The following is a 27,560-nucleotide window of genomic DNA, read 5'->3' as shown; positions in this document are numbered from 1 at the left end:
TTTTTTCTTCTGGTATTAAAGGGGAAAAAGCAAAATGAAAATATATTGACAGAAATGTTGAAAGCTCAGTTCTGAATTTCCTGCCCCATAGCTGAAATATCTATGTGATGACTACGTCAAATATAGGTTACTACAATAAGATTGCTTTTGAGTTTCTTTTGCAGGCAATTCTTTTAGTGCTTCAGAAAGAATGACACATTATACAATTTAGGGTTCACCTATAGTGCCGTTCACAAGCAGACGATGTTACATTAGAGGCAACCTACCCCAACATCTTATTTAGACCAGAAATGATTGATAGAGGCAGCTAAAGTTAATTATACAAAATCAGAAATGGCTCTAAAATCAAGAAATAAACAAGGATCGAAAACAGAGAAAATTTAGGTTGGACTTCATAGCATGCTTTTTAAATAAAGCAGAGGAGATTTGTTGCCTTGATGATATGGCAAAAAATACATTACCGTAATTTTAGTTTCTTATTAAAGAAGTGGGCAAAATCTATAGATCTGGGTTGACTGAAGTCAATGGCAAAACTTCCATTGACTTCAGTGGAGCCAGGAGTTTTATCATATTATCAGCATGTAAAATTCAGTCAGAAAAAATGATTTTCTCTGTAGAGATTTTTCTTTATGTTTCAGGAGAATCCCTTTGGTACAGGGAGGGTAAAGAACTCGAATTCTTGGACAGCATTTCTGGCTCTGTCCTGGAGCCCTTGCATGACCTGGAGGAAGTCACTCAAGCTCTTTCCTCTATTTCCCTTGACTCTCTTGCTATCTTGTCTCCTTAGAACCATGCTTTATGGAGCATGGACTGCAGTGTATATCTTACTGGGAGGCTCAGTAGGCCTCATTTGCAACCTGTATCTAGATGCTAATGTAATGCAAACAAATAATTTCAGATAAATGCTGGAAAATGTCTATTGATATGTCCTAACATTAGTATGGGAGAAGAAAAACCCATGGTAATTGTCTCTGATTCATATAAAGCCATGAGTAAAGATTTGTCTTCCAGTATCATATATCCTAGTATATTCTTGAGTTTGTCAAATTATTATAGTAATAATGAACCTGATAAATGTTAAGGCAAGAGAAACAAAGAATCCTGGCTTCTATTGGAACAAAAAGAATTCAGAGAATAAGAATAAAATATCACGATAATTAGAAAAAAACAAACCAAACCACACTCTCTGCAACCCTGTGGCAGATGTGAGACGTTACACACGTTTAAGGGCTGTGCTAGCTATCAATTAAATATCAGTCCCATTGGTGGAGATTGAATACTCAAAAGCCCAACAAATATTACAGATTTTGCCTATGATTTTCAATAAACTGTGAGGAAATTGTCACAACGGAAGAAGTGACTCAACGACTAACAAAAAAAAGATAGACCAACACAAATTTAAATATCTAGATGTATGACTTCCTCTGCTTTGTTTCTCAGAAGAGAAAAATCTTCATTTAACCAAAAAACCCAAAAAAGTTGGCATCATTTCTTAGAGATTTGATCTGAGATATACAAGAGCCTCAAGTCCCCAGAGGTCCATGGGAATTTTTTGGTTGGTTTCAGTAGTTGTGGAGTCCTCAGGCCAGAATTGTGGAGAAAACATGGTTAACTAAAATTTGCTGGTGAGCAAGAGAAAAAGATTGACAAAACGGAATGGACACCTGCAAGTTAGAGAAGGGCTGAAAATGGTATAGCTGGCCAAAGAAGAAACCTCTTTTTTGTGAAAATTTCCTTGAAAAAACATTTTTTTGTCAAAAAGTCCTAAACAACAGTATTCAGTGGAATTTCCATTCATTGATTAAGAAATGACCCCTATTTATTCATGCAATTATAATTAGTAATAAACAGCCAAGAAAAGAAAAAAATAGTTATTTCTGATAAAAACAATTCAAAAGTAGTGTAATATATCAAATTTCATGGACAACTTTTCTGGGAGTGTTGTATCCAGATTGCTACCAATGACTTGACTTTAATGAAGTATCTGGCACATGAATATGCCTGTAGGAAAAAGTGCACTGTGAGGAATAGTTTATCATGTCTTAGTCTCTTAAAATATTATATTTCCTAGTGCATCACAACTATTGAAAAAAAATTCTTTGAAGTGTTCTACCGTATATTTCTGTTACTGACCACAAGCCTGAATTTAAAACTAAAAATTATGTATGAAACTAGCATTAAAAAATAATCATTCTGAAAAGTGGATATAGGGTTAATTCAGCGAACAGTTACTACTCAACACATAATAGAAACTTTCCATTATATGATTCAACATTACAAGAAATCTCCAGTGCATTAAGTGCCTGATTTTAATCTCATTTATATCAGTTTAAATCAGGAAACCTTCTGAAGTCAATGGAGTTACACCAATGTGAGGTTAGAAGTATGCCCATAAACTATATTTGAAATTATACTGAGCACTATGTACCCATTATTATGCTCACAATACCATTTTTGTTTTTCATTTCTGTATTAAATAAAATGTTTCCATTATTTTCCTAATTCAGGTTCAGATGATCTTGCAATCTCATGAAAATTTCCCCCCAAAATGGCAGCAGATTTTAGTAGAATACCTAGATTTGATTATACAACTTGAAATCTCACAAGAACAATTTAGGAAATGTTATTGCTATTGCATCTAAACCCAAGTGGTTACTCTGATTCAGTCCCAAATTCTAGTTGAAATGTAAGCCGGGGGGGGGGGAGGGGGGAGAGTTTCAAATATTGTTTCCTCAGTACATTTCTAAAAAAGAACATGAAGAGGAACTGTTTAATTATCATCTCAGTGTGTTCAATGGAAAGATTCAGTACTGGAAGAGAATAAAAGGAGTCTTTGTAGAGGATGAGCACAATGGCAGTCATTGCATTCACCAGGGCTGCTTCAAGTTAGTATCATGAGTGACACTAGCATCACCAAAAGATAGGAGAAGGGGTAGGGTCATGGCATGCCTCCCATATAACACTGGCCAGAGTGAGTCTCAGTTTTCGTTGCACTCTCAAACATACTGAGGGCAGAATTCTAGTTTATTACTAAGAAACTTAAGTGACCCTTACTGACTAGGGACAGAAATTATAAGTGATCAGAAATCAGTTCAAATCTGCAACCCAAAGAAGTTCAGTCCATATAAACCACTTTCAAAATGGCTGAACCCAGTTTAAGATAAACTTGGATGGAAGTAGTATCAGACTTAACTGATTTAGGTTATATCAGTTATTGAACTTTTGTCCCAGATTCCTTCCAGATTCAAGTTAACTCAGGGTTCCCCAGCATCCCAGGATGCTTTGCACCTCCCTCACAAACCCCACCCTCCCAGAGTAGGCAGGTAGCTAGCCCAAGCTGTCTGTTCCAGCTGAGCAGGAAAGTACGCTCTAGTGCCCTCCAGCTTCTGGCTGGACCACTGCAGGCACGTGGTTGCATTTCTGGAATCAAAATTGAATGTCTGTTCACTTGCTTATCGGTTCAATCTATGCAGCTTAGACTAACCTGTGAAGACTGAATTGATTCATCCTCAGGCTTTTTGACTCTCTGCACTTAGCCATACAGTTCTGCGGTGCTTAAGTCACTTTGCGGTATCTCATTTTACATTGCCTTGTATAATGGCCTAAAGCATGCTTACCCACCTAAATGCCTCACGGGGCTACACTTTCACCCTTTGCAACTATTTGCCCCTAATACACATGATCCAAAGCAATTTATTATTGCTCTAGCAGCATCTAATTCTAGTTATGTTCTGTCGTGATTCAACATCACCATGGATGAACCCTGAAAACCATGGATTGTCCACTCAGAAACTGTGGACAATCAAACAACATAACTAGTGTCTGTTTGACACCAGCCTGGTGGTGCCCAACTTTTGCCCAGACAGGCAAGACTTGGGGGACCCAAGTTTGAGGCCTACTTCCTCCAGAGGGAAATCTGAACCCTCACTTGCTACACCACAGGCAGCAATCTAACCCCCCTTCATGCAAGAAAACTATATGAAATATAGTTAACAAGCAAGAAAGAACCTGACCCTGTGGCTCAGAGAGGTGGATGCTACTGTAGAAGAGAGAGAAGTGAGCTTCTGCTTCCAATCTTGTTTCTGGATTTTGCATTACACTTGTTGGTGGAAATGGTATAAGCACTACTGGGGACAAAGGGCAGGCTTCTTCACATGGTGCTCCATACGCTTGAAATGGTCTCTGTCTTTGGGTGCCCAGACTGCATCATTTGGAAGGCCTTTGAGTAAACGTCTCCTGACAGCACCCCACAAGACTCTAATAAGCACTCTTGCATTAGCAGGAAATGAACTCGCTCTTGTAAAATAGGAAGGAAGGCTCTGAAACAAACTCATCCCAGAACATTTCTGATGTTCAAAAATAATAATTCTTCATTCCTATATCTTAAACATTTCACTAGGTACACAGTGTTTATAAGATATATTTATTGCCCTTGTACATTTTGAGGAAATCAAAATAAAAACTGGTTAAGGATACAGCTGAGATCCCCAAAAGCTGAGAATAGGTCAAATGGTTTTGATTTCTCAGTACCTGTTTTCATCATTAAATCCCTTAAGGCCCCCAAAATGTTTGGGTAGTTTCCCCCTTAAACTATTACAGATCAACATTCTGTGCCACGTATCTTCCCAGATGTTACTACAAACACAAGAGGAGTCTCAAGACAATCTTAAAACATGAGAAATGCCATTCTGGAATGATGACTTCTGAAGAATCAAGAGTTTTGAGTCTTTCAAAAAAGGAACTGGAGTTTATTCCAACAAAACCCCTCAACCAGTTACGGGCTCTCCAATTATGAAGCCTCTTAAATCTACCTTTACTCTAACGGCCAGTTCTTGGACACACCAATCTAGCCTCTCTCTTTCCTGAGCTTCTTAAGAGACATCTTCATCCTGGTATTATTATTCCTGTTTAGAAGAAGAGTGTTCTGGGTATTCAGTAGGAACCGTGTCACGCACTACTGAGCTCAGAACTTTGCATAGCACATTCATAAATCAAGATGACAGTAAATTTTTAACAGTGTATAAACTCTGAAATGAGTACGAGCCTAGTTTATTTTACTGGGGGTGATGATAGCTGTAAAGAATGCTGCAGAGTGATACGGATAACGTGGTGGCGCACCTGTAAACCACCAGACTGAAAGAGTGAACTGTTTGCACTTCATCATTCCACAAAAAAAAAATAGTTGTAACACACCCTACCTGGAGCCTAACTGTCCTGAAGAAAAAAGAAAAGAGTACCTTACAATGTATACCTTGTCAATCTTATTCTCAATGATTATGTACTGCCATGGTATGTGGAGGTTTTATATAGCAATTACATCCATTGTGACTTTATAATTACAGTAACATGAGGTCACAAGCAGAGCGGTCTCTGCTAATTGCGTTGATTTTAAAGGCTAGTCTGGACAGGATGCGGATTTGCATTGGGCTTGTAAAATTTTAATATAGTGCAATCTGTTCTAAAAAGCACTCTTCTTAGGCAATGGCATCAATAGTACCAGCCCAGATGCTGATGTCACTTTGGCCTAGGAATATCCACATTGTCTTGCTCCTGACCTAGAAGCAGAGTAGCCATGTTTGGGTGGGGCTGCAGATAGGCTAATTAGGAGCACACTGTTACATAGCGATACTAATTGGTCTACACCTAACACTACTCCAACCTCCCTACGGTGTTTCCTGCTCAGGCATAGCTCAGAAAGAGTAATATGGAGAGTTGGAGGATACTCCTACCTGGGATAGCAAGCTTGCATTGTGGACACGCCACTGACTATCATCCTTCTAGGTGACTAAGAGTGAACCTTCACTAGCAAAAAGGCAAGATTTCCATTGAACACAAGATAATTAATATGAAATAAAACCCTAATGAAGACAGTTGTATCTTTCAAGTTATCAAGTCAACATAACTCCTAGCCTTCCACATAGTTTCTAAAGAGTCCTTCTAACACCTGTGAAAATTGCAGGTTGCCTTAAGGTAGACAAGGTTCTTTGGGTGAATCTGATATCTTTTATTAAACCAACTTAAACAGCTGGAGAAATTTTTCTTAGCAACAGGGTCATTCCATCCAAGAAGAGCACACACCAACTGCAGATGCTTCCTTATCCAAACAAAGGGTTTTTAAACCCAAAAACCTGCTAAGAAAATTTTTTCCAACTATTGGAGTTGGTCTAATAAAAGATATCAGACTCACCCAAAGAACCTTGTCTGCCTATGTCCTTAGACGGAAACCGCTACAACCTACAGCTCTGTAACATGGAAGATTGCCCCATGTTTCCTTTCACATGTGAACTAATTTGAGTGCAAAACACACCTTTTTCCCTTCATGAAAGCACCCAACTTGCCTTTGAAAGTGTCATAAGAAAACTTTCAGCTTATAAGTGAATGACTAAATTGGTTGAGCAACTACAGTGGGCAACCGATAAAAATAGATCAAAACCGCATCCACAGAGCCAGCCTGAATCCCAGAGTCACCAATGGGATATGTTCCCTTAAACTGTAAATTATACATGGAGGGATTTAAGGGTAGAGCTGTGTGAGTGATGGTTTTTTGTCGTTTGCTGTAAGTTTAAAAAAAAACCCTTGAATTTCTGGGTCAGCAAAAATGGACATTTAAAAAAAAAAAAACTTTTAGCAAACCAAAATGTATTTTGAGATAAAGGAAACCTTTGGTTTGACCTGAAGTGAAATGTTTTGTTTGGAGTTCAAACATTTGGGGGGTGGCATTTTTCTGCTATTAATACATACAAAGGGAATTTCCCAACAAAAAGTTACACCAAGAAAAACAAAATGTTATATAAAAAGTGTTGGAATTTGACATTTTATACTTTTCTTTTATCTGTGAATGAATAATTGGGCAAAACTGGCAGGAATACACAAAATTATTTCATCCAGCTTATTATGAGAAATCTCAAATGCACAAAACATGGGTGTTATTCAGAAACCTCGGAGAACCTCTAGTTCTGCTGAAAATCTTCCCTTGGCCTTGTGGCCAAGTTCTGCCCTTCCATTTGCTGCCATAAATGCTCTGCTTCTCACGACAGCAGATTTAGTGCAGCTCTGCACCAACATTTTGTCCTTCTTCTTCAGTCCTGCTGTCTTCCCACGAGCGGGAAGGTGGTTCCGCAGGGACAAATAGCAGTGGCACAATGTGTGCCACTGCTACTTGTCCCTAGGGAACACGTGTGCATGCGCTCTGGTGCATGGCCCATTGTACCAGGTGGGGTAGGGCAGGCTGGGGCCAGCAGCCTTACCTGAGGACCTGGAGGCCTCCAGGAGATGCAGCCATGGTGATCCTGCAGTGGGGACCCTGGCCAGCAGTCCGAGCATGGTTTCAGCCAGCCAGGCTCTGGTTTTGGCAGCGTGTGAAGACGCAATGTGCACTGCCCCACTATTTTTAGGTGTGGGGCTTTTTTGACCCCAGGATTGACCAGGGTCAAAACCCACTCTGCCCACTCACCTCCCCCAACTACCCCACACTGAATATTAGCAGCATAGGGAACGTGTGTACGTGTGGCGTGTACTGCCGAAGACAGGTCTGCAGCACTGCATACCGCACATCTGTGCTCATCTGAACGTGCCCATAGAGGTGGAACAGACCTGGAAGGTCATCTAGTCCAACCCCCTTCACAAACATAGTATTCTTGATTCCTAAATCATCCAAGACAAGTGCTTATCCAGCCTCTTCTCCCAACCCTTCAACTTCTCTAGACAGCTTATTCCATTGTCTTACTGTTCATACAGTTTAAGTTTTTCTTGCGACTTGATCCAGATCTGCTTTGCATTGTGATCGGCCCTTTGTGGCAAGGGAAAACTGTAGTGCTACTTAGTGCTCTTAGTAGTGCTACTGCCAAGCCAGTTACCTCCGATTCTGTGTGTGTATTTGTTTTCTCTTCCCAACGTATAGTACCTTACTTTTGTCCTTGTTAAACTTCATTTTGTTGTCGCTAACCCAGTTTTGCAGTTTATCCAGATCTCTTTGAATTTTAATCCTGCCCTTCAAAGTCTTTGCAGCCCATCTCAGCTTTGTATTATCTGCAGATCTGATCAGTGTGCTCTCTACCCTTGCATCTAAGTCATTAATAAAAAAAGTGAAACAACACTGGATTCCCAACAGACTCCTGTTGAACATTACTGGAGATCGCTCACTCGTGTGACATCAAAACCTTTATTCTCTGCTTGCAATTTATTCTGCCAATTCTGTGTAAGCCTAATGGCAGTTACCTTGTCAAGCAGAGAACTTAAAGTTGGTTTGACGTTATTTATTTTGAACAAATTTACTTTGCTGCTAGTGGTCAACACCTCATCCTCCATATGCTTGCTTTAATAACTTCCAAGGTATTGAAACCATATAAACAGGCGCATAATTCCCTGTGTCCTCTTCCTGTCCCTCCACACCTCCTCCAACACCCCTTTTTTTTTCAAAAGATGGACACTATGTTAGCCCTTTTTCAGTTGAGATCTCACCTGTCATCCAAGAGTTTGCAAGTATTGTCAGTGGCGTCAAGATTTCTCCAGCTAGTTTCTTCAGCATATGGACGGTTAATTCCTCCAGGAACATGTGGTGTTGCTTTTAAATAGAAACTCCTTGTTACTGAACAGAATTCACTTTATAGAGCAGGAAAATCTTGAGGAGAGGTGTTGTTGGTTGTAGCCGTGTTGGTCTAAGGACATCGGCAGACAAGGTTCTTTGGGTAGATGCGGTATCTTTTATTAGACCAACTAAATCATTGCAAAAATTATTCTTTGCAAGCTTTTGGGCACAAACACCCTTCTTCAGGCACTGGGGAGTCTGTTGGCGTTTTGTGTGCTGCCCCGGGTAGAATAAAAGCCAAAATGAAAAATGCACGAGAGGTGAGAATTAACATCCCTACAACTGCAGACATATAAAAAGATCTCTAATACATAATGTGTACCTGGGTCTCATTTACACTCCAGTTACTTTGCAGTACTCAGTGCAATGTAAGGGGGCCTTAAAACAAGTGTGAATGCAACATAACACATTGCATTAGTAACAGTCTATTTTCATTTTCCGCACCTCTTGTTTAACCTCTGAGTGTTGTTCTTTTTTTTATTATTATTAATTTCCTGGTGATATCTCTTTCCTTACCAGACTTCACATACTATTGAGATAAGCTTTCACACATTTCAATTGAAAGCAAAACAAACGGCAATAAAGCAATTTGAAAATGAAAGGTTTTAATCAAGGGGGATCTTTTAAAAGATGAAACTGTGAATAACCCCTGTGTACCTCTGCAAAACACCTTCATTCAGAATTTCACACAGCAAAACAACAAGGGCCTGATTCTACTCGTATTTAAATAGCAACACTCCCTTTTAATTCTAATGTAACTTTAAAGGATCATTTGTTGGCAGGGTTTACATGCATATTTATTTAATTTATGGTAAATGTGAATGCCTATTACAAATACATACAACAAATGCATTTACCTTGCAATACATGTAAATACATATTGTAAATGCATATTTATTCTATTTATGCTGTTGGGGCTGATAGTCAACAGACCCTGGAGTGATTTATAATCACCACCTTTTGTGTATTTGCTGTATAGAGAACTAATTGTCAGAGATTACAGTGCACAGGTATCAAATGAAATGGGATGGGAGAGGAACACGCATGAACACAATGGAGGAGTGGGGGATGGGAAACTATAAAGATCAACAATAATGTCCCATTCAAGATTCCTATAACGAAGTCATCACAACTAGGTTGCCATGTGTGCCAACACTTACTCATGATTCATAAGGTAAACCCAGAGACCAGGCATTTTCCAAGGGGCGCCTTGAATCCTGAAGGTTGGGAACCACTGTCCGAGATTGTAGAGGCATGCTTGTTAGACCCCGACTCCATGCGACGCCCAACGACTAGGGAAACGATGGTCCAATTACCCATGGATCCTGTTGTTCATTAGCCAGAGCAGCACACATTGCTCGCAACAGCTTTTTATTAGAATGGAGACAGCTTCGGGCGAGCTCCCACACCGACAGAATACGGGGAGCAGCAATGAACAATAGTTTTCTCCCATATTTATACACTTTGGTTCGTACTTATTAACATTCACTCCTCCTTTGTCCTGTCTTCTGTTCCACCCATTTCTCCTCCCATCTCAAGCTCTGCCTCTATTTACCATTTGCTTAATTAGCATGGAATTGCCTATGTATTTGACTCATTTACATGTCTTTTTGCTATGAGCACATGTCTAAGACCTTGACTTCTGCGCTTTAGTCAATGGGCAGACTTTGACCAAAACCTGGAAGTTTCTGGAGGCTTCTTCGCCAATCACCATTCACCTTTTTGCATATGTTCATCTCGGATTCTGTTACCAATTACGTGTTGTTTTTCACATTTCAGTCTGTGTTTCTGTACCACCTTCCACCTTTTTTGGGGCCCCTGTATCTTATCTCGTTCCTCGCTGCAGCTGGTTCACAGCATACAGGCTTAATTGCTGCTTTTTGCAGAAAATGGTTGACAAAGTTAAGATGATTACTTAGTTAAGCCAGACATTTGCTTATGCTATCATTCTGCCTTGTGGTTTGCAGCTCTGCTAGGCCACAGATCATGCCTTGTATTCAGCTGCAAATCCAGTGCTCCCTAATAATCCAAATTATTTTTACCCTAACAATGCTCATTCTGTCCCCTCTTCTCCATCTGAATAAATCTTGGTTTCTTTTCTACACAGTGGAATAACTTCAACAGGAGGGCTGGAGTATGCATCCAGCATGTGTGCCCAAACATACACACACACACGCATATGCATATTCACATACAGTGAATAGGGTTAGCCTGGTAGTTAATGCTCTATCCTAAGCCATAGACAATGTGGGTTTGAATCACCTCATTTAGAAAGAAGTCATCTAATTGAACACAGTGAGGTGCTTCAGCTAGGTGCTCTATTACACAAAAGGGAAGAGGAAGCAACAACTTCTCTGACTGCATTTTTGTACTAAAGCAACAGTTGGCACTATGCTTTGTGGGAAGCTGGATCTTCTAGGTTTGTGTTAGGTTCCAAGCACACTATTACATCAGCCCCTTCAGGAGAGGTAGGAAGGCAAAGTAATCTGTCAGTCCCAGAGTAGCTAAACAAGAGAGAGGGGCCAAGTGGCTACTCAGTACAACCTTTCTGCTAAGACTGTTTCAGAATTTGCATTGGATCACACAACACTCAGGGGATGCAATTCATAAAAATAATTTAAACCAGGGTGGGGAACCCTCAGGTCTCTTCACACCCTAAGAGAGAGATCTCATCACTTAGAGTCATGCTTTCTCTTACTAACTTTTTTTTTTTGCCCCCTCTAGCATGGCACTGAGGGAGCTCTCCTACAAGTTGGGAGACATGGCTTTAAGCTCCTTCACATGGAGCAGAGTTCAGCGATGCCAAGGTGAATGCTGGAACTGCTTAGCTGCCCTAGAAGACCTGGACACTTCCTCCAGAAGATTTTTTAAATGGAAGTGACCGTGACGACTGCGTTTTGAAGTTGAAGCTTTCAGTAGGTGCATCTACACGTGCAATTAATGTGATGAAATAAACTCTGGAGCAGTTTGCACCAGAGTACACTGCCCCTGGGCACAGCATTTAAATGTGCATCTGGGACAGCAGCACTTTTTGCTGGAGTGGAGCAGCCGTGGGCTGACAGCAGGCTTTGGGGGTCATCCCTGGGCCCCAGATGACAGCAATGGGAGGCATTGGGCTGCTTGGGGTACAAGAGGGCTGAAACTGTGGAGCCATGTGGCTGATCCTCTAGGCCTGCTGCCAGCTTGGGGCTACCCCAGCTGAAAGTGCTGCTGTCCTGGTCACCATCCACACATGCAATGCAGTGCAATAAATGGCTCCAACCTAAGATAGTACTGTTGAGGAGTTAATGAATTTATTGTACCCTAATACTGGTGCTCATGTAGATGGTGACATTTTACTGCAGAACTAATTAGTCAACTCCACAGTAAAGTGCATGTGTAGCTGCACTCAGTATGTGTTAGTTGTGCACTGAGCACACCTCCACACTTGGCCTGCCAAGGGGCTTATGAAGGGATGTAGAGTTCATGAATTCCAAGTAGAGTTAAATATGAGATATCAATGGGGATAGTGAAACTTGCCAAAGTAATGCACTTTTGGGCAGGCACAGTAGTAAAGATCTAGATGCTTAGGGAACTATGGGTGAAAACACATGCACCTATGGGTTTTCACCTTTCTAAGCTGGTGGGCGGGCGGGGAAAAGCTACAGATTGCATTTATGGATGCCTAAATTCTACCTCTGTGTTATCATTGGGCTTGTTATTGCGACTACAATCCATGACATTCAAAAGACCCAGTTAATAAACTGCTTGAGCAGGTTGCTTACAACTAACATTAGTTACAGGCCTGATTTTTTTCTCCCGTTTACAGTGATATGAAGTCAATGGAATAAAAGGCATAAAATCAAAGTAAGTATGAGGAGAATCAAGAGAAGTCTCTGTTTTCAAAGAATATTTCTTTCTGTCAGCTACTGATTGTCATATCTATTGGTTTTGCACCGATTAAGGTCATGATTAAATAGGCATGCAAACTGACTATTGCAAATGATAACAAGCATGGGAAATTCCTTCTTATCCTGTATCTGTCTCCTCTGTGAACATTGCTTTGTGCAGGCTGTTTGAATAGGTGCTGTTAATTTAATATGCATTTATTCGTCCTGATTTGTCTTTAATAATGGAAGTAAAGTCAATAATCAAGAAAGGTCTAGAATGATAGTTCTGTCGGTTGGAATTTGTTGTCCACAAAAAGCGAAGAGCAGTAGCCTTCTTACAGACCTTAGCCTCCTGACTTACCTGCTCCTGATCCCCTGACTAATTGCAATCCTTGCTTTCCAGACTTTCTCCATCCCTAATCTCATTGTTTGTGGTCCTTTAGAGTCAAGCCCCAGCCACCTGCATCCGGCTCATAACTCTGCCACAGGGATTTTGTGCCTCCACCATATGCTAAGGATCTTAGCTGTTGTTTCAGGGCTGCATTCTGTAATCCATACATCCATAGAGGACGGTTTGCTCAGGCTTGTAATACTATTCCAATACATGGTACTACTCACCTACATAGGTGCTCACAAGCTGGTGTATAAGCCCAAATATTGTTGGCTATTGTTTGCATTAACTTAGCATCTAGGTCTCAAAATCATGAACTTCATTGGTCCGGGTCACTGTACGGACATGGAACAGAAAGATGGCTTCTGCCCAAAGGATTTTGCAATACTAGTTTGTATGATTGTGTTTACCGGAATCAAGCTAGAGCTACAGAAAGTATCTTACCGCTCATCAGTCAAAATGCTGAATTACATTCTGAAAGGATCATTCTAGGACTGGTTAAGTCTCTGTGATCCACTAAATGCTTGGCCACTTTGCTGAGACCAAAGATATCAGTTAATGTCTCTAGTGGATAAGGTTCTTGCAACACAAACATGATCCAATAAAAATCCAGGTTAAGACTTCAGTTCACCAAAGCCAAAGATGCAAACAAATGCCAACATGTTGTGCATCAGTTCAATTCTGGCAAATTCTTCATTTTAACCAAATTTGGAAAAAAGGATAAAATATTTTGCTTAAACATTTTTAAATGACTGATTTATTTTTATTTTTTTTATTCAAAGGATTTTTGTTTAGCATTTCACTCCCCCTTTTAAGGAACAAAATCTTTACATGCTCAAATCCAGATTCAAAATAATTCTTTTGATCTGAACCAATTTGTGAGTCACAAAAAACAATTCTAAAAATTTGCACTTCCGTTCAAGTGGATTTTTTTATAATTGCCAGCAAACTAAAATATCAAATATTTATTCAGCTTCAGCCACTAAGTCCATTTTTATACTAAACCTATTATTAACCTGTTCTGTATTTCCTTATGGCTGAACAAAACGTATTGCTTGGTTACTATTACTAGGTAGCTTACTTTGCTTACCAAATACAAATGGGGCCAGATTCTATTCTGACTATTATACAGGTAAATAGATAAACCCCTAAATACAATTCTTTGCTACTTTGTCCAAGTCATGAAAAATTTTCAATCAGGACAATGATCCTGAACATGGTAGTGAAGGGGGATCACCACTGGAAATGAGCATATTGAATGGAAATTACCATTACTGAGAAAGACACAAAACCCAGAAAGCTTAATGCATTGAAATCAGGGAAGACCAGATAATCTCAATTAAAAATCTAGTGGAAGACCTGGCACATCAAATTGAAAGACTTGTATGAAGTATTTGTAATAAATCTACCAACATGGGGAGTGCCATATGATGCGAGAATAGCAAGTGTAGCAGCTGCATTAAACAAAGGAAATTAAAAAAAATGCCCTGGGTTACTTCAAGCCTGTTACTCTGACCCCATTAATAAGTAAGAGGTTACAACAAGTTTTGAAGGAACAAATTAAAAAAAAAAAAACAAGACTCAAGAGTTAAAGGAAAATTGAATAAAATGAAATATGAGTTTATCTAAGGTAGATCATGGCAAACTTAACAGATATTCTTAATTGGTTAAATTACTGACTGTCTAGAAAAAGATAAACAGTACATCTAATCTACTTGGACTTCATAAATGCAGTGAAATGGTACTACTTGGGAAATTATCAATTCTGCTAGAGAAGATGGGGATTAATACAAAAACTGTGAGGTGAGTAAGGAACAGGCTAAAAGGAGATGACAGCAACTAGTGTTGTGAAAGGAAGAGAAGTTACTAAGGGCATTCTTCAAGGATTGGTGTTGTGACTGCTTTTATTCAATATGCTCATTATGACCTTAGCGCACAAAAAAAAGACAATTCTAATGAAGTAGGTGCTCATAATTTACCTATTGGTACAATCCTCCCCGTTCTGCACATCCATTGGACATCAGCTTTAAACTCTGAGAGAAGCAGGGTAGCAAAGTGCTTACCATGTCTTACCAGGCATGACTTCCAGCCTTTCTCATGACTTGGGCTGAAGGCAACCCCTCACCCTTTCCCTCAATTAACTAAGCTGTGACTGGGTACCTAGTTATTGAGGTTGACCAGGCAAAGGTGGGTGGATATGATGCTGGCCACATCATTCCTTTGTGTGTCATTGGTTGCAGGCAATTATGCATCTTAACCACGCTAGGTTTGGGTGGACCTTCGACTTCATCTTTTAGCCCTGAAACATGAAGATTGAATCTTTTGCAACTTGTATTTTCCTCTTTTATGTTTTTTTTTTTTCTTGAAACAATTCATTATTCTTATGAATATTGCTTTATCTCATCTAGTGTTGTTAAGAGGACATTCTGTAATTGGTTTCATATATGTGTTACGATACCGTTAGTCTATATGCAAACTGTTCTTTTTATTAAAATGCCTGAAACAGAGTGTTTTCAGGATGTGAAATGTCAAAATGTTATATTAAAAAAAAGAATAGCATCATCTGTATTTTATGTGCTTTGCTCCTAAATTTGATCTAGTTTTATGTATTACTTCTATTTCACAAGGGATTTAAAATTACATATTTTTAAAACAATCTGTGCCTAAAGTATAAATCCTGCTCCATTTTATTGAAGCACTTTGTATAAGTTGTATAAGTTACAACCTAATAAAATGTAGTGCAGCAAACTTTTCAAGACACATCTTTCTTTCTTTTTTTTCCCCCCGTAAAGATATAAAATTATATTTAGCCTGGCTCATTTTATGGAATTTATCAGATTAAGAGGTTTTATTAGTTTTATTATTAATCTTCTAACTATCACATCCCTCTTGTCCTGTAAATGGAGCTCAGAGCAGTTGTGACATGCTTATAAGCAACATGGAAAATTCTTTCTATAGGCACGAAAGTAGGAAAGCAAACCCATACAAGCTCTGTAATAGGAATGGGCTACAATCGCTCTCTCGCTTTCTGTGTATGTGAGAGAGAGAGAGAGAAAGAGAGAGAATTAAGAGAAGTAAGAACACAGAAATATGTGTTTAATGACTAGAATTAAATGCTACACAATTAAAAGAATATAGATACTAAGAAGAGTTCACAGTCTAGGGTGCATGGATTAGAAAGGTTTAAAACATTAGGAAAAACTGCAAAATCCTCCCCCTCCTCCCCCCCACGCTTTTGTTTCAAATTAATTGAACTATCACAATTCAGAAAATTTAGTCAGGTATCTAGGTTGTAGCTGCACTGGTCTAGAGGCAAAAGGAATCAGAACTCATGGTAGAGGTGATACCTTTTATTAGACCAACTAGATGTTTGCAAAAATAATTAAAGATTGTAAAAGTTCTCTTAGGTAGAAATGAAAGTTCATATTTCATAGGAAAGTTGAAAGTGTGGTAAAATCTCCTGTTTGGAACAATTAGTTAGAAAATGTAGTCAACATTTCCAGCATTTTGCCCACTTTCAGTCTGTGCTTGAAAGCGAAAATATAGTAAAAACACTATACAGAGGGCCATATTGGTTTTTCAAATTAAGTTCTAAAATTTGACTCTAATGAGCATTTTGGAAGGTAGTAGGGGTGTGCCAAATGGGCTGTATTCAATTTGGATTCGGTTTCAACCCAAATCAGGGGACAGAGATTTGATTCATTGATTTGGATCACTGTCCCTATTCCATTTGGCTGAATGTGAAGATTCAATGCTGAAGATTCGAAGTACCGGTCCACTTCCGGGTCCACCGCTGAGCACACAGGGGCCCCCCTGCGCTTCTCTGGGATGCTCCATCTGCCTCACCATCGCAGCACTCACAAGCCATGCCTGGTACCTGGAGGTATGTAGAAAAAACGCTTAAAGTTGTGTCTATGTGTGAATCATTGAATCTCTCCAAATCTCTTCAAATTGATTCGGAGTGTTCTGGTTCAGTTTGGAGAGATGAAACGATCTCCTGACTCGATTTGGATTTAGAGATTCAGCCACCAAAAGGGGCCAAATCTCTGCTGAATTGAATCAGTGACCAAAGCTTTGCACATCCCTAGAAGACAGTAAGATTTGTAAATGAAACCTGAATCAACAAAAACAGCCAAGCAAGTGGCAAACAGAAACAATGCCATATGATTTAAGTGGCCAATCAAGAGTCCCAAATAATGATGGCTAGGGATTAATATTTCACTAATTGAATTTGTATAAACAATTTCAGTCTTAGTAAATGTGTATATTGGGGTCAATTATGCAAACTCACCAGCAAACAAAAAAGCAAGAATTTTTGTGGGTGATATCTCTTACTGGTCCAACTGCATTCTTGGGATAGATTTAGACAAACTTTCAAATGCAATGCATTCTTCTTCAGGTGACTTTCAGGTGACCTGAAGAAGAATGCATTGCATTTGAAAGCATGTTTAGGTCTATCCCAACTGTGCAGTCGGTCCAATAAAAGTTACCAACCACAAAGTCCTAGCCTTTCACATATTTCCTGGACTATCACAGCTTCAACATCATGCCAACACCACCCAAGCAAACAAAAAGATACATTAATTCAATAACCTGTTCACAACTAACAGGTCCTAAGTGAAGAACTGCTTTGCCAAATATGAAAACAACAGTTAAACCAAACCATGTAACCCAAAGACAGACTTTTTTTCTACAGAATGAAAACACAGTTTGGGAATTAAGCCACTTTGTTAAGAGTCAAGAAACCCAGATTATGTTTTCAGTTTCCAAATCCTACGTGACAAAGGAGAAGCATGTATTTCCTGCAAACACGTATACCCATGCTTCATTTAAATACATAAGCTAGTAGTGTGACTAAGGGGGGCAACCGGGGCACCAACCCCAGATGCTGAGTTAGAGGGAGCAGGACTAATAGCAGATGCTGAGCTGTTGGCCTAGACACCACTGCCCCATGCTCTGCCACTGAAGTACCCAGGTACCCCTCTGACATGACTTATTCTAGTTCATTAAACTATATAATGAGTTTATATATATATTAAGAATTGGAGTCCTGATCATTCTGAGCCTCAGTTCCCCATTTCTAAGTAGGGATGAAAAAACAACTTCCTTTCCCCAACACTAGGCTGGCCTTCACGTAAACTGCAACCCCTTGTTAAGTGCAAGCTCTAGTCTTAGCATGGGACCACAGTGGGCATATTTATTACTGGGCACCTCTACACATGCTATTAATGTGATTGAATTAACTCTGGCAGTTTGCACTAGAGCTTATTGCTCCCAGGCCCAGTATTTACATGTGCACTCAGGACTGCATTATGTTGAGCTAGGGAAAAGGAGCCCAGGGGGTCCACCTGCCAGCCTGGAGCCACTCTGACCTGGCTCTACGTGCTGCAGGGGAGCTGGCTGGGGCACAAGGACACGAGAAGGCAAGCAGACACCATACTGAAGCACCATACTGAAGCACCTGGGCAATGTCTGCATGTGAGCTGCAATGGAGTTTTTTTACTCTGCAGCAGGATAGTACTTGTATTTACGAGTACTATCCTGCTGTGGAGTAAATTAGTTTATTCCAACCTAATAAAGGCATATGCGTAGGCGTGAGATGTTTACTGAGCAGCTAATTATTCTACTGCACAGTAAATGTCTCATGTAGACGTGCCCACTGAAATACAAACAACACCAATCGAACAAGAGCAATTTGTTGCAGTTGCATTTGGCAAGAGTTAATAAAGTAAGGACTCAGCTATTCTAAAATCCTCAAAAAACAGGCAACTAAGTTTGTTTGCTTGTTTGGCTTTTTACAATATTGATTTCCTGGTTTGAAGTGAAATATATTTACAAGAGCTTCTGCTGGTGTGAGTCTCTTAAATATGGCGCACAGTCTGTGTGGCTGCTTCATCATCATGTATAATTGGCAATAAACCTATTTAGAATTCAAGATGCATAAAGCTGAAAGTCTTTGAAGGGAATAGCTGCTGAGATGATATTTATTGTGCCTTCCCACAATAATTTTCTATGAATAATGTGATAAACCTCCAAGGTGGTTGTAGGCAAAGCTAAAATATTCACAAGTATGCAGTTGTTATGGATTTGGACAGGTTGTAAGACATTTTGGTATCAAACGCTTAATGAATGGCAGTAAATATATTTTACATTACTTTATAAAAATGTCTATTAAAACACATACATTCACAAAATGATCACCGGATCTGCATATTTGTTTGTTAAAAGCCCATGAAGAAAATGATATGGAAATAAATATTCCTTTTCTGCAATATTCAGATAAGAATTAAGTGGGGGTGCTTAAAGTTGATATAATTTCCAATGCAAGTGCAGTATGTACAGATAATCAGATACTTGATAGAACACTATTGGATCATTATAACAGCACTTAAAGAATGGCAAATAACATGACACAGGTACCATTTTTCCTGTTACATATTTTTTGAGATTTTTAATATTTTCTCATTCTGAAAAATCAAAATCTCAGAAATGCTCTAATCAAAAAGTCCCTTTTTTGCCTGCAGCACTGGGAATATTGTTCATTCAGCTTTGACCACATTTCATTTATTTTCATTCTTATTAGCTTGAAGTTCAAGTTTAAAAAGGCGCTTTGAACAAAACATCTGAATTTTTCCTTTTGAAAATGTCAGAATGGGGCATTCTAACATTTCTTTCAAATTGCTTTGAGTCGAGAAATTTATCTAAACTGACACTTCCCTGAAAAAAAAAATCTATTTTGACTAAACCTAGTTAAGACAGCCAGAAACTGGGTCCCCCAGGAGATAGAAACCAAAGCCCCAAGGTAACTGGGAAAGCGGGTATCATGGAAGAAGCACAAGCAGAAGGGGGAAGCAGGGGAGGCCTTCTCATTCTTCCTAAGAAAGTAGGGCAATCAGCTAGTTACTTTAGATGTCTGGACACGAATGCACGGAGCCTGAGAAACAAGCAGGAGGAATTGGAAGTCCTTGCACAGTCACCGAACTATGATGTGATTGCAATAACAGAGACTTGATGGGATAGCTCGCATGACTAGAGCATTGCCATGGATGGGTATAAATTGTTCAGGAAGGACAGCCAGGGGAGAAGAGGAGTAGGAATTGTTCTTGATGTGGTGCACATAGCTGCTTAAGCCCCAGTGCATCCCAAGCTTGAGAATCATCAATACCAATTGGTACAGAGTGGGAAGGAGCCAGCAGCAGGTCTGCTGGATTTCACGAGGTGGAGCCCCCGAGGGTATAAAAGGAGCAGCGCGAGCTACATGTGGGGCACAGCAAGGGACATTGCTGAAGAGGGCCTCCACCAGGATCCCTTCTTCACCCTAGTGGTGTTCAGATCAGCGCATGGGGCTCATGGTTTTGGGAGCCGCATCGATAGCTCGAGCCTGTATCCCCAGCAGGGGGAAAGATGGGGGGGTGTGCAGACTGGCACATAGAGAGCCAGCCCTGGGAGCAACTCAAGGCTGCTCTGGCCCCACATGATGTGCAGACCAGCACATGGAGAGCCGGCCCTGGGAGCAGCTTGAGGCTGCTCAGATTAGCCCCGGCATAGGCTGGATAGTCAGAGCCTCACAGTGTGGCCTGGCCAAGGAACTAAAAGAGCCTTGGAGGCTAGAGCAGGGCCCGGGAAAGGGAAGGCCTAGGCATAAGGCTGGGTAAAACCCAGCCAACAGCTGCTCGATTCCCCCTGGGAGTTGGAAGAAGCGGGCCACAGGGCCAGAAGGGGAGGTCTCAGTCTGAGGCAGGGGGGCCTCTGACTGAGCAGAGGACACTGAGGCCCAGTCAATGGGTCCTGGGAGGGAACTCTGATGGCAGGATATTCCAGACCTTGGGGGCTCGGACAGTAAAGAAATTCTTCCTTATGTCCAGCCTGAAACGTTCTTACAATAATTTATAACCGTTCAACCTTGTCATCCCTTGGGGCGCTCTGATGAACAAACGTTCCCCCAGATACTGGTGGTCACCCCTCCTTCTTGCACGGGCTTCCTGAGGACTCCCCAGTTGTGCCAGGCCTCTGTAGGGCGCAGGGTTGAGAAGGCCATCCCTGAGGAGGGTTGCCCATTAGGCCATCACTGAGGAGGACAAGGATTCCCAGGAGGTGGTTCCTGGCTTACCATATTGTAAATATGTATCTGTATACCCTTAGTGCTGTTGAATGATATCAATGGAAATACTTACCAGAGATTTTTGTTTATTCATTGGGTGATACCTACTGTAGATACTTACCTGTATATACTGGATAAGGATAGTATGTATATTGTAATTTAATAAACTGTAAATCATTAACAGCACTGGCATGGAGCTGACACTATAGAGGAAAGAGGGACCAGAGCTCAAATCACAGGTTCCCCTCTCACAGCACTGTCACCTACCTCATCTATTCCTTCCAACTGAGGACGGGCACAACTTTGCATGTTCCCGGGTTACATTTATGTAAAAGATCTGTATGATTGTTCAGAGCTCCAGTATGAAACTGGAGACAGACCTGTTGAAAGTCTCTGGGTTAGGGTCAGAGGGGAAAGCAATACAGGTGATGTTGTGGTGGGGGTCAGCTATAGACCACCAGGCCAGGATGAGGTGGATGAGGCTTTCGTGAAACATATAGCAGAAGTTTTCTGATCACAGGCCCTGGGTCTCATGGGGGACTTCAACCACCCTGATATCAGTTGGGAGGGCAATACAGCAGTGCACAGGCAATCCAGGATGGTTTTGAAGAGTGTTGAAGATAACTTCTTGACAGAAGTGTTGGAGAGATTAATTAGGGGCTGTGCTCTTGTTGATCTACTGCTCACAAACAGGGAAGAATTGGTGAGGAATGTAGAAGTAGTTGTTAACTTGGGCAGCAGTGACCATGTGAAGATTGAGTTCAGGATCCTGTAGAAAGAGAAGAAAGAAAACAACAGAGAAAGGACCCCGTACTTCAGAAGAGCAGACTTTGACTCAGGGAACTGACAGGCAGGACCCCCTGAAAGGCCGGTCTAAGGGGGAAAGGGGTCCAGGAGAGATGGTTGCACTTTAAAGAAACCTGACTAAGGGCACAGGAACACATCATCCCAATGCATAGGAAGACAAACAAGTATGGCAGAAAAGCAGCTTGGCTTAGCAAGAAACTCTTCATTAAGCTAAAACACAAAAAAGAAGCTTACAAGAACTGGAAACGGGCAAACTACTAGGGAAGATTATAAGAGTTTTGCTCGGGCATGCAGGGATGAAGTCAGGAAGACTAAAGTGCAATTGGGGTTGCAGCTGGCAAGGGACGTGAAGGGTGACAAGAAGGGTTTCTACAAGTATGTCAACAACAAGAGCAGGATCAGGAGAAGTGTGGGTCCCTTACTGAATAGGGAAGGCAACTCAGTGGAAGACAGTGGGGAAAAGACTGAAGTATTTAGTGCTTTTTTAACCTCAGTCTTCACAGGCAAGTTCAGCTCCCAGACTACTGTACCAGGTTGCACAGTTTGGGGTAAGGTGAGCAGCTGACAGTAGTGAAAGAACAGGTTAGGGGCTATTTAGAAAAGGTGGATGTGTATAAGACCATAGGGCTGGATATGGTGCACCCAAGGCTACTGAGGGAATTGGCCAATGTGATTGCACACATTATGGCTGGCCAGTATCTTAAAAAATTTCTGGTGATTGAGAGATGATTGGGAAAGGGCAAATATAGTGTCCATATTTAAGAAGGAGACAAAGAAAGATCTGGGGAACTACAGATGGGTCAGATGCACCTTAGTCCCATAAAAATCATGGAGCAGATCCTCAAGGAATCCACTTCTAATCATTTGGAGGAGAAGGTGATTAGGAACAGTCAGCATGGATTCACCATGCCTTACCAACCTGATTGCTTTCTATGACTGGCTTTGTGGATACAGGGAGAGCGGTGAATGTGATATACCTTGATTGTAGCAAGGCTTTTGATATGGTCTCCACAGTATTCTTGCATGTAGCTAGGGAAGTTCAGGTTGGATGAATGGACTGTAAAGTGGTTACAGAACTGGCTGGATTATCAGGATCAATGGGCAGTAATCAATAGCTTAATGCCTAGTTGGCAGCTGGTATCAAGTCGAGTGCCCCAGGGGTTGGTCCTGGGGCTGATTCTGTTCAATGGCCAAAGGAGAAAACCTGGTGACTGACTTGAATATAGAGGGAAGTCTAGGCAACAGCGACCATGAAACCATTAAATTCACTGTCCAATGTAAGGCAGACAAATCAGATAGCTGGATTGAAGTCTTGGACTGCAAATTTCTACAATCTTATGTCACTAGTACAGCAAGAGCTGTGGGACCAAAGACCAAAGGCAAAAGGAGTGCATGAAGAGTGGTTGTTCCTTAAGGACACAATCCTTGAAGCACAAAGTAAGTGCATTCCCATGCTGAGAAAAGGTAAAAGAAGGGATGAGAAGCCCTCTTGGCTAAACAGGGAAATCATGGTCCTCTTAAGAAAGAATAAAGAGGTTTATAAACAGTGGAAGCTCAGGGTGGTCCCCAAGGAGGACTATTCCATGATGCCCCGCATTTGCAGGTGACAGATAAGAGAGGATAAAGCAGCAACCAAAGTTAGATTAGCAACGGGAATCAAGGACAACAAGAAGTCCTTCTTTAAGTACATAGGAAACAGGAGGAAAACTAATGGGAGTGTGGGGCCATTGCTCAACAACTCAGGAAAGCTGGTTACTGGTACGAAGAAGAAAGCTGAACTCCCCAATGACTACTTTGTCTCAGTCTTTCACTAGACCAAGGGGAAAACCATGTCAGGTAGAGTAGAGGTTGAGCACGGTAGGAATAATCACCTTCCTACTATTGCCATAGAATTGGTGTATGACCAGTTAAAAAAATTAGATGTATACAAGTCAACAGGATCAGATGATCTTCATCCAAGAGTGCTGAAGTCATCGTGGAACCCCTGGGGAAACTCTTCTACAATCATGGCACTCTGAAGAAGTCCCTAAGGATTGGAAAAGGGCCAATGTTGTGCCCATCCACAAGAAGGGCAGGAGGGAGGACCCGGGCAACTATAAGCCAATCAGCCTAACTTCCATCCCAGGGAAAATCCTAGAAAAGTTCATCAAGGAGTCTATCTGCGATAAGCTTGCAGAAGGTAAGATTATCAATGACAGCCAACATGGCTTCATCACAGGCAGGTCTTGCCTTACCAACCTCATCTCCTTCAATGACTAGGTAATTCGCCACCTGGACACGAGAGAGCAGGTTGACATTGTATACCTTGACTTCCAAAAGGCATTTGATCCAGTATCCCACAATATCCTCGCAGTAAAATTGGAGGATTGTGGACTTAACTCCAAGACAGTCAGGTGGGTGAGAAACTGGATGCAAGATAGGACCCAGAGAATCATAGTGAACAGATCTGTGTCATCTGGCGAGAAGTGGGCAGTGGTGTCCTGCAGGGGTTGGTGCTCAGTCCAGTACTTTTCAACATCTGTATTTCGATGTGGGGGTTAAGAGCTCACTGGCCAAGTTTGCAGATGACAGCAGGTTATGGGGAAGCTTGAAGATGCTTGAAGATAGACTATAGATATAGGCAGACCTAAGCAAGCTGGGCAAATTGGAACCTGGTGAAGTTCAACGTCAAGAAATGTAAAGTGCTCCACCTCAGGATGAGCAACCCCCAACACACCTACAGACTTGGTGGCACCAAACTGACTAAAACCATGAATGAAAGGGACCTGGGGGTAATAATAGACCACAGTATGAATATGAGCCAGCAGTGCAATGCTGTAGCCAGCAGGGCAAATAATATTCTGGCATGCATCAATCGATACATCTCCAGCAAAGCCAAGGAGGTGATTCGTCCAATGTACTCAGCACTGCTGAGACCACAGATGGAGTACTGCGTCCAGTTCTGGGCACCACACTTGGACAAGGACATGGACAAGCTTGAGGGAGCACCCGTATGATCAGAGTCTTAAAAGGCAAGCAATAAAAGGAAAGTCTGAAGGATCTGGGACTCTTCAGCCTGAGCAAAAGAAGGCTGTGAGGGAACCTGGTAGCAGCTTAGCTCTACACTAACAGAGTACATCAAGGGCTTGGTAAGCAACTGTTCACCAGGGCACGCAAGGGGGAAAGCCAGGAGTAATGTCCACAAACTCCTGGAAGACCGATTCAGGCTCAACATTAGGAAAAACTTCTTCACAGTCAGGGTGTCCAGACTGTGCAATAAGTTCCCTCCAGAAGTGGTGCAATCACCTACCCTGGAAATCTTCAAGAGGAGGCTAGACAGTCACCTTGTTGAGGTCACCTGACCCCCAGTTAATTTTCCTGCCTGGTGCAGGGGGCTGGACCTGATGATCTTCTGAGGTCCCTTCCTGCCTTACAATCTATGAATCCACCCCTCCCCGCAGCCCATCACACCCCCCAAATGGTTCCTGGGACCAGAAGCACTCCTCCCCCCTCCCCAGGTCGGGGCCACATATCCTAGCACCAGTGTGAGCACAGGGCAGGGCTGCAGTGTGGCAGTTGCCCCCACAGCTGCAGTTCCCACCAGCACTTCCTGTCCCATCTGGTGGCTGGGCATGCAGGATGTTAGATTTGTGAGGGAGATGTGGGGTTTGCAGGGGGAGAGGGAGTGGGGAAATGGTGTGGGAGGTGGATGTGGGGTTTGTGGGGGTGGGGTTTTTGGGGGTGTAGATGTGGGGTTTGAGGGGGTGTGGCATTTGTGGGTGGATTGTGGGAGGTGTTAATGAGTGTGGGGTTTGTGGGTGTATTATTGGGGGACTTGTAGGCGGGTTGTGGGTGTGTCATTTGTTTTGGGAGGGCACCATACACCCAGCCCCCACCCCCCTCACAGCACACAGCCCCTGCCACTGGTGGCAGCAGCCAGCAGCAGGCCCTAGGGGCAGTCTTGGCCTGCTGCACACAGTGCCGCCTGAGACCTGGAAGCTAACATGGCTTACAGAGCTGGCCTGGTCCACTGGTGCACACCTTCAGACAGGACCAAGTCACCTCTTGCTGCATCCCAAAGCTCCCGACACTGCACGGTGCAGTAGCACGCCATTGGGCCTGGCCAGCTCCTGCCTCCACTTGGGGGGCACATGGGGGCAGGAGCCGGCCCAGCCCAATGGCGTATGGCGTATGGTGTATGGCGTATGGCTCCTGTCTGCAGTGCTGGGAGCCCTGGGTGGTGGCAGGAGCCAACCCAGTCCTGCTCAAAGGCACACACCAGTGAAGTTGGCCAGCTCCATGCACCATTTTGTAGCCCCCAGTTTTCAGGCAGGCTACACATGTTCCCACCCCTTCCACAAAGTCCCCCACACCCACAATCCCCTCACCCCATCACATCCCTGCTTATCGGGGACAGAGCCTGGGTCCGAGCCACTGCTGCCAGCCATGCCTCACTTCTATTTCCTCCAGCACACTGAGGCAGTCTTCTGGAGCAGCAGGAGCATGTGGCAGGCATAGAAACACTCTGACCAGGTGCTAGAGCATCTCCTTGGAGGACCCAGCTTCCTGTTGCTTTGGGGTATGCTCCAGGACTGTGCCCTGTGCCACCTTTTTCCAGCGTGTTTTCTTTTGATACCAGTATACCCTGATATCAAACTTGGAGCCTGCACTGTAAAAATGTAGCACGGGAAACAATTTTAGTCTGTGGAGTGCCTCCTGAGGCATCTCAAACTGCTTTGAGACACCACAACAGGCATGTGCTCACTCACGTGGATGCGGCCTCTCTGTCTATTGGGGCTTGTCTATCCAAAGGAATAACTCAGAATAACTATCACTAAGACCCTGTACAGAAGCTCTTATTCCATGTTATACCTCTTTGGAAGTTCATTAAGCTAAATCACAAAAATATTCTTTGCATGGGATAAGGGTGTTCATGTGTGTGAGGAAATGCTTTAGTGCTAGAAATTTATACCATATAAATTCACCATAACAATGCAGACAGGTCTTTACAATCCCAATCATGCCAGAAAACCCCAGGTGTGCATGTGGCCCTTCCCAAGGAAGGGGAGGTGGGTGAACAGTGCTACTTTGTCCCCTTCCTTCTCGCAGGCTAGGAGGGTATTCTGAAAATTTATCTGAAAGAACTATTTTCTGTTAATATATTTTCTTGCTAGGGGTCAGACCTTCAGTGTGCTCCAGCCCCTTAATCCCATGAAATACATTTTGCATGGCCGGTAAACCTCGATTTCTTTGCCATTCATATAGCACAGGAGCTCAGAAATCTATAGCCATGCTATGAGGGAAATCATAGCCCCACTGAAATCACTGGCAAAGCTTTCAATGAGCTCAGTAGGGTCAAAATTTCACCTTAATTTTATGTTTCATAATACATGAGGTCTTATTATATGTTTTATTTGAAAGTAAACTCAGTCACAGAATGGTTAAGTAATTTGATGAGCTCTTTGCAGAGTGCAGAACAGAACCCGGTGTCTCAACTACCCATATTTTGCCCTAACTATTAAAACACACAGTAATTATCCATTTCCATCCCCAATTATTAATGCTTTAATTACCATGAGAACACTTTTTCACTACCATGATTATAGAATTGTATCTTCTTACCTACCCATTGGAATGATTTGCTCATTCAGAAATGAATTTCTGTATAATATACAACAGCAACACATGTGAGAAAACACCCATTTATGCTATAACACTGGAACTTTTTTATTAATAGGGCTTTTTTCATTACAAATAAGCAACAGAAATTATTTATTGCTCACAGTCACCTCTTTCACGTGCTTAGTGTAGTTGCTAAGGTGCAAC

This window comes from Alligator mississippiensis, chromosome 4, assembly GCF_030867095.1.
Source record: "Alligator mississippiensis isolate rAllMis1 chromosome 4, rAllMis1, whole genome shotgun sequence".
In the NCBI taxonomy this organism is placed as follows: domain Eukaryota; kingdom Metazoa; phylum Chordata; order Crocodylia; family Alligatoridae; genus Alligator; species Alligator mississippiensis.
This window is presented reverse-complemented; position numbering follows the sequence as displayed.